This window comes from Rhipicephalus microplus, chromosome 2, assembly GCF_043290135.1.
Source record: "Rhipicephalus microplus isolate Deutch F79 chromosome 2, USDA_Rmic, whole genome shotgun sequence".
NCBI classification, from domain to species: domain Eukaryota; kingdom Metazoa; phylum Arthropoda; class Arachnida; order Ixodida; family Ixodidae; genus Rhipicephalus; species Rhipicephalus microplus.
This window is the reverse complement of record NC_134701.1, coordinates 129,355,339-129,366,966: the sequence shown is the minus strand read 5'-3', so window position 1 is coordinate 129,366,966 and position 11,628 is coordinate 129,355,339.

Sequence of the window (11,628 nt, the reverse complement as noted above, 5' to 3'; positions counted from 1 at the left end):
TGCAACTTGCACTTCTGGGTCACGTCAGGCAGGTGGCGGCAGCCAGTGGAGCCCTGTAATGGGGCCCCACCCATCAAGCTCATGACCCCTGTCCCAATCCCTTGCAAATAATGTTTTTCCTTCCTTTTCTTCCTAAACGTGGCGAGGCTCCGGCAGCAACAGGACGAGAGGAATTTCGCGCGTTCGTGCACCCTTGCGACACGCAGTGCCGCTTGTGGCATCTGAGTGCAGTCATCACGTCATGCGCGGCCACCCACTCTCGTATGGAATGCGCGCGCTCAGCACACTACGCAGACACTGTACCCATAGACCCGGTGGCCCAATTGACTCTAGCACATCTGGTGGTTAGTGAGAGCAACTGACCTGCGCTTCCTGTTTCGGTTTACTGGCGCAAATTTTCCGCAACTGAAGTTTCGCTATGGCGCGCCGTTTTGATTTAGCGATTCCCTGTTTTGTATAGATCAAAAAATGTTTGTGCGAATCGAAGTCATGATGTAATTTTTATTTCAAGATAGTTATATTAAAAAGAGATGCAGGTAATCACGTCCTTGGCAGCTGGACGCCACTGGCGTCACTGGTGTTTCTGTAGCGCGTTTAGAGAGAGAGAAACAACATTTATTTATACATCTGGCGTGTAGGCAGTCCCCGGCCTCGCAGGGCGCGGTTGTTCCCTATCTTGAGATTACGGCAATTAGAGTCCGATAATCTCAGAGCCTAGACCTCGATGATGTTGTGCTCCGACTAGGCGACAGTTACTCGGGTACTGTAACTCGAGTGCCTCCGCGCCCGTTAGACGGGTCGTCGGCTCCTTTTCTCCGTTACTTCGCCAAAGCCTCCTCAAGCCGCTGGATGCCCCTTGAAGCGCGTCAACGCTGCGTCCTTCAGCGGCGGATGACATTGAGCACTTGGAAGCGTTGCTTGCAATCATTGTGCGCTTTGTGAGGTGAGGTCCCTCGCAGACGTCACATTTGGGTGAGCACTCGTGGTCTTCTGCACAAGACGCGGTGTCGCGAGTCTCCTGCAAATCGCGTTCTTCGAGGCCAGGCACACGTCGGTACGGTGACCCAGCCTTCCACAGACGTAGCAAATGTCCGTCTGGCGACTGTAGAGCGTACAGCGAGCACGCTGGCACCGCACATGACATAGTTCGGCACTTTGCGTCCATCGAACAGAACGATGACCATAGTAGTGTCTTTGATGCAAGGACGCTTGTTTCTGCGCTCTGTTTTATTTTAGTGAAATCATCGGTCTTTTGAGGTGCCTCGCCTCCCCGTCTTGCGGTGATGGCCGTGGAACATGCCAGAGGCCCGCCTGGTCACAGGTCCTCACACCCGTCAACCACAAGGAAGCGAGCTGGCTCTCCCAGTGACACTGAGGACACCGATCTTTATTCTATGTCGGAAGACGACACATCCGATGGCAGCTTTATATCTGTCCGGGGTAAGAGGGCGAAGAGAAGGACGGCGAATACAGCAGCATCAGCTCCTGCAAGCACAGCGACTGTGCAGTCAAGGCCTGCGCGCTGGCCGCACGTCATCATCTTCATGCCCGAAGATCCATCAAGCAACCTACGGCTTCTGAGCAGCAAGCCCTTTCCGTTGCTCTCGAATGTGCGGTGCCACATCAAATTAAGGACGTACGAGTAAACCCAAGGAAGAACATTCTCGCCATAGACGTGCACGATGTGAGTACGCTAGGACAGCTGCAGCAAACGACTGAGCTAGGTGGCATTAAAATGCGCCCCTTTATCCCGATGTATGATAAATCAATTGCCGGTGTGATTTACGACATCGACATTGCCATTGCTAATGCTGACTTGTCTACTCTCATCAAGCCTGCAAACGAGGGAACTGTCATTACGCAAGTGCGGCGCCTTGGAAATACGCGCTGCGTAAAAGTGTTTTTCAAGGGAGATTGCATACCGTCCCACGTTAAAGTTGGACATTTTCGACATCCGGTTCGACCATTCATCCAAAAGCCACTTCAATGTCATCAGTGCTCCAGGCTAGGACACGTCAAGGGCGTATGCCCCAACTTACGACTGTGTCACCACTGCGCCGAACCTCATGCTGAAGACGCCTGTCGGGCGACTACTCTGAAGTGCGCCAACTGCAGCGGTCCTCATGCTGCCTCGTCGAAAGACTGTCCTCGAATCCAAAAGGAGCGTGCGGTTCTCAGGCAAATGGCCCGAGACAACTCGACACACAGGGAGGCAGCCGAAGTAGTCCGGCGTCGGCGTCGACGTCGGCATCATCGAAAGTCTTCAAAGAAGGCACATTCCCCAGACGCTCCTTCCCACTCTTTAGCGGTTCCATCCAGTAGCGCCGCGAAAGAGCCTACCACTTCTACGAAAGAAACAGAGAAGCCTCCTTCTCTGGAGGAATGGCCCACGCTCCCGACGCGATCTTCTGCTAAGGAACCTCTGCAGGTTGTGGCCACACAAGAGCCGTCTCCAACCATGGAAGATTTGCCTAAAACTGATCGTCAAGTGATCTCGGTGCTGCGTTCTCTCATAGAAGCCATCCGAGTGATATTAGTCGACATGAAGACACCATCTGCTCGAAGCGCACTTGAACTATTGGACGCCCTAAGCCCAGTGCTTGAATCTCTCAACTAGGAAGATGGCTACTCACACCTCAACATTTCGTAAAGAAGTCAAGGCTGCATCCGTCATCCAATAGAACGCCAGAGGACTAAAATCACGCCTTTCAGGTTTGCGTCAGTTTGTGTTTACCAACGTGTTTCCAATCATCGTCAACTGTGAACCCAATTTGTCGAAACCTATAAGACTGTCGGGGTACGAAGCTGTCATGTCTTCAACGAACGGTGCGTGCAACAAAATCATCGTCTTTGTTCGTCGTGAACTGACGTATGTCGTGCAACCAATTGCACCTCACGAAGACAATCAGTATGTTTGCGTCACTGTGAAAAAGAACAAACTCATGTTTACTCTCATAGGCGTTTCTATATCGCCGTCGAATAATCTCGATTCCAGGAGATTAGCGGATATTTTGAGAGTGTGTCCTACACCATGGGTCCTCATAGGTGATTTCAATGCGCCCAATCACGCATGGGGAAGTACGCGGACAAATGCAAGAGGACGCAGGTTAGCAAACATCGCCTACAACTATGGCCTTACTCTCCTGAACGACGGCAGCCCCACTTATCTTCGAGGGTTGACATACGGCAGCTGTCTCGACCTTGCCTTTGTCTCCAACTCCCTCGCGAGATACGTCAAGTGGTTTCCAGATGTTGAGACACTAGAAAGTGATCACATTCCAATCTACCTTTACATCAAAGGCTTGTCTAGTTATGGTCCATGGACGACCATTCGAGCAGTCCAATGGACCAACTTCAAATCTGACATGGAAGATTTTTCCAGCGATGGCCTACAATCTGGGTTAGAGGAAACAATTAAGAGCACAATGCAAAACGCCACTTGCACAGTGACGATATCTTCCACACGAAACGACTTTGATATAGAGTTGGAGCGACTCCGAGCACTGCGACGCCGAGCGGAGCGTCGGTATCGGCGTACAAAATCAATTCACGATCTTAGGGCAGCCAGGAGGATTCAAAAGAAGATTCGGCGTCGCATGAATAGATTAGCGTCGGAACGATGGACAACGTTTTGCCAGTCACTAGACCCTCGCAAGCCACTCTCACACATTTGGAAAACGGTGCAAGGTCTGCGTCACCCTACAGAACAGCGCTTTCCATTCAAAGCACTCGCGCTATTTCAAAGGAGGCAAGACATCGATGTCGCAGAAGATTTCTGTGCGCAGATCGCCAACCAAGTCACTCGTCCAGATTCTCCAGTGAGAGGTGACGTACCCCGTTCCCGTGACTACCACTTGGACTTCCTTTTTACAATGGAGGAGCTTGAGGCGGCACAAGCTCTCTGCAAGGGTTCAACTTCTCCGGGCCCAGATGATATTCCGTACCGAGCCTTGTGCAACCTTGGGGAAGGTGCAAGGAGAAAACTGTTGAGCCTCTACAACATCTCGTGGCAGGATGACAATGTTCCTGATGACTAGAAGGTAAGCCGCTTGTTACCAATCTTGAAGCAGGGCAAATCCCCACTCGAACCCACCTCATACCGCCCAATAGCACTGGCCAGCTGCGTAGAGAAGATAATGGAACGGATTATACTAGGCCGCCTGGAGTGGTATCTTGAATAATACAAGATTTATCCGAATTCAATGGCTGGTTTCCGACGCGACCGCTCTTCTATTGACTATGTCGTTGATCTAGTTTTGTGCGTTCAGCATGAAAGATTCCGTAAGCGACTATCTGCAGCTTTGTTTCTAGATGTGAAAGGCGCTTATGATATGTACTACAGGAAGCCATTTTGGGTGCTCTTGCGGTGGTTGGCCTTGGTGGTCGAGTCTTTCGGTGGATTTCGAGTTACCTGGCTGCAAGATCATTCTCTGTGTTAACAGAAGATGGCCCAACTACGCGACGCTATACTTCCAGGGGTGTTCCTCAAGGCGGAGTTCTTAGCCCGACGCTATTCAATCTTGCACTAATTGGCCTTGCTGAATACTTGCCAAGCACCATTAAAATCTCAATATACGCAGACGACATCTGTGTCTGGACATCGGCAGTCACACGTCCTCAGATACGTTCCCGGCTTTAAAAAGCAGCAACTATGATTGCCAACTACTTGTTCAAACAAGGTCTCAGCATATCACCAGAAAAATGCGCGCTGGTGGCCTTCACTCGCAAAGCAATGACCCCTTATGTCATCTCAACCTGCGGGCGACCGATTTCTTATGCCAAAACCCACTGGTTTCTGGGCATCATTATTGATAGGGACCTCTGTTGGAGTCCGCATGTGACCTATATGAAGAAGCGCCTGACCGCTATTTCCCAACTGTTCAAGTTCCTGGCAGGAAAGACGTGGGGGATGTCAGTAGACGCAATGATGGAGCTCTACAGGGCCCTGTTTCTCGGTTTCCTCAGATATAGCTTGCCCGTGCTTAGCAATACCTGCAAGACCAATGTTCGTGTTCTACAGGCAGTACAAGTCCAAGCGCTGAGAGTGTGCCTCGGTCTGCCCAGATGTACGTCAACGGAAGCAACAATTGCAATTGCTGGTGACTATCCGATACAAACTCACATTGTTGTAGAAGTCCTGAGAACGCACATCAGACACTTCGCACGTGCTCCCTGCCATCACCTTGCACTGTTGCCTTCATAGAGGCGCCAAGCATCGTTCGCCAAAATGATTGTGAAATACAACGATAAACTTCCCTCGGGCTTCTTTCCTGCATCTAAACCATCCATACCATCTTGGTGTCTTATTCGACCCACAGTGCATTTTAGTGTACCAGGGATCCGGAGGAAATCTGAGCTTTCGTCGCCCGTGCTGAAACAACTGTCTTTTCTTCTTTTGCACGAGAAATATTCAGACAGCATACATGTATACACCGATGGTTCCACGAACCACCAGTGTTCGTCAGGGGCAGTAGTTATCCCAGCAAGAGGTGTTACCATCAGCTTTAGGACTGAGCACTCCACGGCACCTACAGCAGCGGAACTAGCTGCTTTGCGCGCTGCACATTGTGTGGTCAATCGGGAACCACCACAACAATGGTCAATTTTCTGCGACTCAAGGGCTGCCCTACAATCTGTGCTCTCAGCACTGCGTCGTGGGCCATACGAACAGCTTGTTTTCAAAACTCGATGCCTTCTCCATACTTCACACGAGAAAGGGCATCATGTGACGCTTCAATGGCTGCCAAGTCACTGCGGCATAATAGGGAACGAACATGCCGATACAGCCCTTGAAGGAACACGAGAAGAAGCCATACCACTTTCGAGGACCGATGCTGGCAGTAATCTTCGACGACTTGCGCGTGAAATCACGTTTTCACTATGGTGCCCATTAAGCATCGATACGAATCGTCAACACCACCTGTCCTCTTTGATGGCTCTCCGCATGCCCACTGGACACGACCGAAGAGAAGCCACCCTCCTTCATCGCTTATGGCTAGGAGTGGCATTTACAAAATCTTATTCCTTTGTCATAGGAATGGCCGACAACGCTCTCTGCGATGCCTGTCATTGCGAAGAGACGCTACACCACATCCTGTGTGACTGTCCGTTGTATGAAATCCAGAGACAGTCACTGGCGTCCGCTTTGGCGCGCATCGACAACAGCCAAATGTCTGTGGACACTATTCTGTCAAGTGCCCGAGAGAAGACATAGCAACAGAAGGCGACGAAAGCTCTGTTGAAATTCCTACGTGACACCGACTCGAACAAGCGACTGTAACAGCAATGTCACACACCGCGAAAGACAAGACTGGACTATGACTGAGTGTGCACGCGTGTGCTGCCAAATGTGCTGTTTCTCTCTTCCCTCTCTGCTCTTTCATCTCCCCCATCCCTCTCCCATGCGCAGGGTAGCAAACCGGCTGCCTATAGGCTGGTTAACCTCCCTGCCTTTCTTTTCCCTCTATTTTCCTTCCTTCCTTGATGCATCTCACTTCGAGGGCTTTAAGGTTCCTCGGGTGGACGATCATTTCGCACAGCTGGTTGTGGTCAAAGCCGAGGTCGACGCCCCGTTGTATCGAACTTGCCCTGACGCTGACTCCGTACTGGCTTTGCGACTTGCGCTTTGAAAAAGCCGTGGTCCATTCGGGTTCTAGGTAATATTCAGGGGTGATGTCCTCGCCATCGACCGTCACTCGTGTGGACATACTTCGGAGTAGCGAGCGCACAGTGACGTTCGAGAACAAGGCCTTGACGCGCCAACCAACCATACCTCAGCGTCGGAGTGAAAAGTCCCGAAAAACGGCGAAAATACCACTGCCCACCGGCACAAACTTGGTACCGGCGTGGTACTCTGAAAGAACTGCGTCCAATAATGGAAAAAATGCCTGAAGCTGAGACGCCTTTTTGATCGAAAATATTTACAGTAGCGGGAGCTGATGTTCGCGCGTCCGCACTAGTCAGCGCGTTGATGCGGTGTATGGCAGTGCGGCTTGACAAAAATAACCACGTTTAAGGTGTGTGAAATAAATTGTTTTTTTTGTGTGTGTATAAAAAACATGCAGAATATGAACGTATATTTATTATTTTGTGAAAAACGTTCCGTAGGGTTGATGATAACCTTTTTTTTCGCACTTGCGTCTTTCAGCGTTTGGTGAGAGCACTAAAGTTTTGCTTAGTCGTGACGTGCTTCCTGAGGCCTGATTTCGTAGAGTGTCCACTATTAACCTTTTTTCTTTTTTATATGGTAGAGTATCGAGTACCCTAAATCGTTAACCACTTTTTCTGAACACTGATTGTCCTATTCAGTATAGGTGTTCAAATATTCCAAATTTCAAAAATTTTGGAAAGTACGTGTCTGCATTCGATTCGATTCGCAACGCAATGTTAGTATTCAAAATTTCTGAAGGAAAATACAGTCAATCCCATCGGCAGTGTGTGAGTGAAACAAGTTTATTTAGTCCACAGTAGACGCGAATGAACTGAACATCACTTTAAATTTTATTATGCATCACCACATCACGGTGTCCTATTTCAGCAAAGTTTCCTTTCGAACTCTCCTACAGTCATTGACTCAAGAAAAAAACTGGTTCGAACATGAAGATGACAGATTTGGCAGAAGTGTGGGCTCATTCAATGCAGTTTGGGCTTGAAATTCGGGCAGGAAGTCCGAAAAATTGGACGCCGAAAACTTTTAGCATCCAAAATTTCAGACGTTCTTATTGATGTCTACGAGACATATTGGAACTCTGGACTCGAAGGGAACTCATCCTTGTCCGCCACATCAGTTGCACTATTATACAGAAGTTAAAGAGACGGTCTACCGTCTTTCATTGCTGTCCTGTTTTGTGTCGCTATAAAAAGCGTGAAGTGTCTAAGCTTGCAGCGGTTTCTCTGGAAAGTCCATAAAAAATTTTTAAACAAAGTTTTTCTGTCCGCGTTATGTCCCCTGTCATCGGTGGGATGAATGCTTACAACACTGGTCGGTGCCGGTGAAATTGTGAAAGTCCAAAACTGTGTGTGGTTTTTGCAGGCGTCATCAAGTTTGAATATTATTAAACCGAATATCTCAGTGGTCATTTTAGGCACGCACAAACTTTTTTTTTGTTCTCATAAGCGGCGGCAGACGCCGTGGTCGCGTTTCTTGGCTGTTTGCAGGCAAGCATGCAGGTAAGCGAACACACCACTGGCAGCGCCACCAGGCGCCTATTTGAACACTTGAGAAAAAAAAGTAAAAATTACTTTCTGGTGCAAACTGAAGGTGCCTCAACTGCATAAAATACAAATTCAAGTTCAACGTCCTTGTTTGAAAGTGAAATAAGCCTACCTGCGAAGGTTTATTGCCCTACCAATAGATTGTCAAGATTGACCACATTCGCTATTGGGTGCTGCTATTGGTCACTTTTTATCGACTGTCAACATCAAGTTAAAGTTATACTTTCTTTTTCTGGCCCAAAATCATAGTCGTTGCCGCCGATGAGATGAACGATCTTTTCATTTGTGCCACAATCAGAAAAATTTTTCCGAGCAGTAGACAGTCCTTTTAAGAAGGTAGAAGAGGCTGAGGAAAGACCATCTATGCCCTCCGTGGGTCGGCAACACTGGTTCCCAAATCAAATATTAAACACCACCCCGCCAGCACTTCATAGACATGGCGAAAATAAACATAGCGATGTTGCTATCTCACAAGAATGTGATGAGGAATCCTCTCCTACTTTTTTTTTTGCAATATCGCTCCGAAGTATTAAAACATATTGCCAGGCGCGTTTCTTATTTTCTCTTTCGTTTCATTCGGTTTTCGCCCACAAAGCCTGTGATGGATGTTCAGCGCAAACTGCACATCATTGTTCGAAAAAGGCGTTGACAGTTATTGTTGATCGTTTTGTTGAAATTGCACCCAAGACGCGAATATTCGAGATTATTTCAGAGCTTGCGCAACGACTAGTGATAAGGCTGGAATACTGGACGGCACGTGTAAAAATGCCGACGCGCTTCGCCGATTGTCAGGTAACCGACGCTGTTCTCCGTTATCAGTACCAGGAAGTATCGCTGTAATCTGACTTCTCATCGACCATCCACAAGTTCGGCCAAGTAAACACTTTGATCTTCGACATGCAGTCTGCTCCCTTCATCGACGTCACGACCCTGTGACATCAGGGGAGCTATTCTCTGTGTCCAATTCGTTGACATGTCTAATTCACCGGAAAAAATGGTGAGTCGTGACGACATGGCGTGCTTCGGTGCACCAACCCCAACAGCACATTCCCAGAGTAAAAAAAAAACTAAGTGGATGAAGTATAGAGTAACAGGATTCCTAAACAAACTTGACAAGTGTGCACATGCGTATGAACCTGTTGACTTGTGTGAAGAGCGATGCAGGGAATGCACACAGACCTTTCAGGCAAAGAGTTTCCTAATATGCACTAGAGGGAACTCTGGCGCTAGCGTCTATGGGAGCCGGAACGTACAGCGCTACATTTGCCTAATCTGCGTACTTCTGGCCTGCTTTTGGCTGCGTGTTTGTTCGTTTGGCTTGGAGCTGTTTTCTCACGAAACAAAATCAGCAAATGTTCAGTGGTTGTGCTTCACCACCTTATTCTTTTAGACTTAACTTTCCAAATCGGGTCACGAAATTCAAAAGGGTTCAATCTTTCAATCAAAACAAAACCGTAACCAGCAATAAACGAAGCCGCAAGCACGATTTGCCGCCCGCCAGTACGAAGACTAGGAAAATGTGTGTACTACCCATCCTTCCCATGGTCGCTGAACGATCGCAGTGACAGAGTCCCCTCTAGTTAAGGAAGCTCTATGCTTTCAGCGGGGTCAGGCGGGCGGCCGCATTAAACATAATTTTAGGGCTAACGTGATCAAAGTCTATGCATGGCCTCAGAGACGTGTGGCTAAAAGCGGAGATCTGGGGTCAGCATTCGTTGGGGCGAAATTCATTCCGCCTTTTTCATTTGTGTCAGGAGTTGTGAAACCTGCGTTGCATCAGAACGACGTTGCGGAAGAAATGCCGAAAACAGCCGGCGTGCTCCTGCCAATCGAGGGAGGCCAAATGGGATATTTTTACGAATTGAACAGCGCGAGAAAAGCTCGCCTAGTGTAGGTGCTTCCCGGTACAGGTACCAAATGCCCCCCCCCCCCCAAGCCTACGTCGTGAACGACACAAACGCTGAGCCGAGAGCGAGCCGCCGGCAACAAGGGATGCTGCCAGAGTACGGGCCTGTACCTGAAACGGCCTGGAAGACAAGGACCACAGCGAAAATGACTGCCCTTGTTCCACCTGCACCTATCCTGCTCCTGCTACCGAAGGAGCCACCAACCTTGCATGGTTTCGCCCTTGAATACCCGGATATCTGGCTGGAAGCATACGATGAAGTTGCTGCTTTCTATTCCTGCGCCAGCGGAGCCAAGCTTCACTATGCTTGGCCAGAGACCAACAGTGCAACTGTGGTCATAAGAGCGATTATAGCCTTTTTGGAAGCAACTGGACCATATGCGCGGCTATAAAATTTTTCTCAGCTAGAACGGATTCTATATACTCACCTCTCTATCTCACCATCGTCATCCATTAGCCTTTCTTCTCCTCTTACCCTCCCCCAGAGTAGAGTAGCAGGTTAACGCAATCTATCGCTCAGGTCAACCTCACTGCCTTCTGTAAATAAACCTCTCTCTCTCTCTCTCTCTCGCCTTGCAAGGCACCGCTCGTACTTTGTTCGAGAACCGAGAGCGAAACCACACAACGTAGGGGATGTTTCGCACAAAGTTCTTGGCTACAATTACGAGCGTTATACGCAAGGAGAGGGCCCAAGAACTGCTTGAAACCCTTTAGCAGCCTCACGAACAAAAACGTGGTGATATTCACGGAAAAAATGACCAGAACCTTTTGGCACACCGACCCTGAAATGCCTGAAAACAAGAAAAAATTAGGCAGATCCCGCGTACCTGGGAATCGATGTAATGCGAAGCATGCGGAGGGAAGGTGACCGTGTTGCAATTGTTTTATTGAGCGACACGTCATGAAATGACGCTAAATATACGCACAGATGTTGCACGCACAAACATATGCTGAAGAGTTGCAGATGTTTATATAACCAGTTGTTTGCACTTGCGCAATAATGCCAAATGGAACATGTGTATTAGCAATACCGGAAGCTTATAAGAAGCGCTTATGCTCGCGAGGCTACTGGCCCAGGACACTGCTACATAAATCAACTTCAGCGCATGGCAACTAACCACAATTGACGCTAACCCGACGTGACGGCTGTATCAAAGGAATACATATGTATTGTTTATAAAATTGCGTTGGCAGCACTGCAACCACTATTCCCGTTTCACGAAAATCAGCGTCTTTTTGAAAAGTAGTTCCGAGACCTGGCGTAGCTCTGTAGTAAAATGCTTCATTGCCACGCAGAATGCTTGGGCTAGATTCCAGCTGGGACCCTGAAATTTATTCTTTGCATTCATCGGGTCAACGCTACCGACGTCGGGTATCGCGTGTTAACGCTCGCGTGTTAAAATTGCCCATGTGTGTTCTCGTCGTTCCTGGGTAGATACTAAGAGTCAATCACCTGTGGCACACACTCGCATATCAGCGGCCCATATCCGCCCGTGGGTATGTGCCAC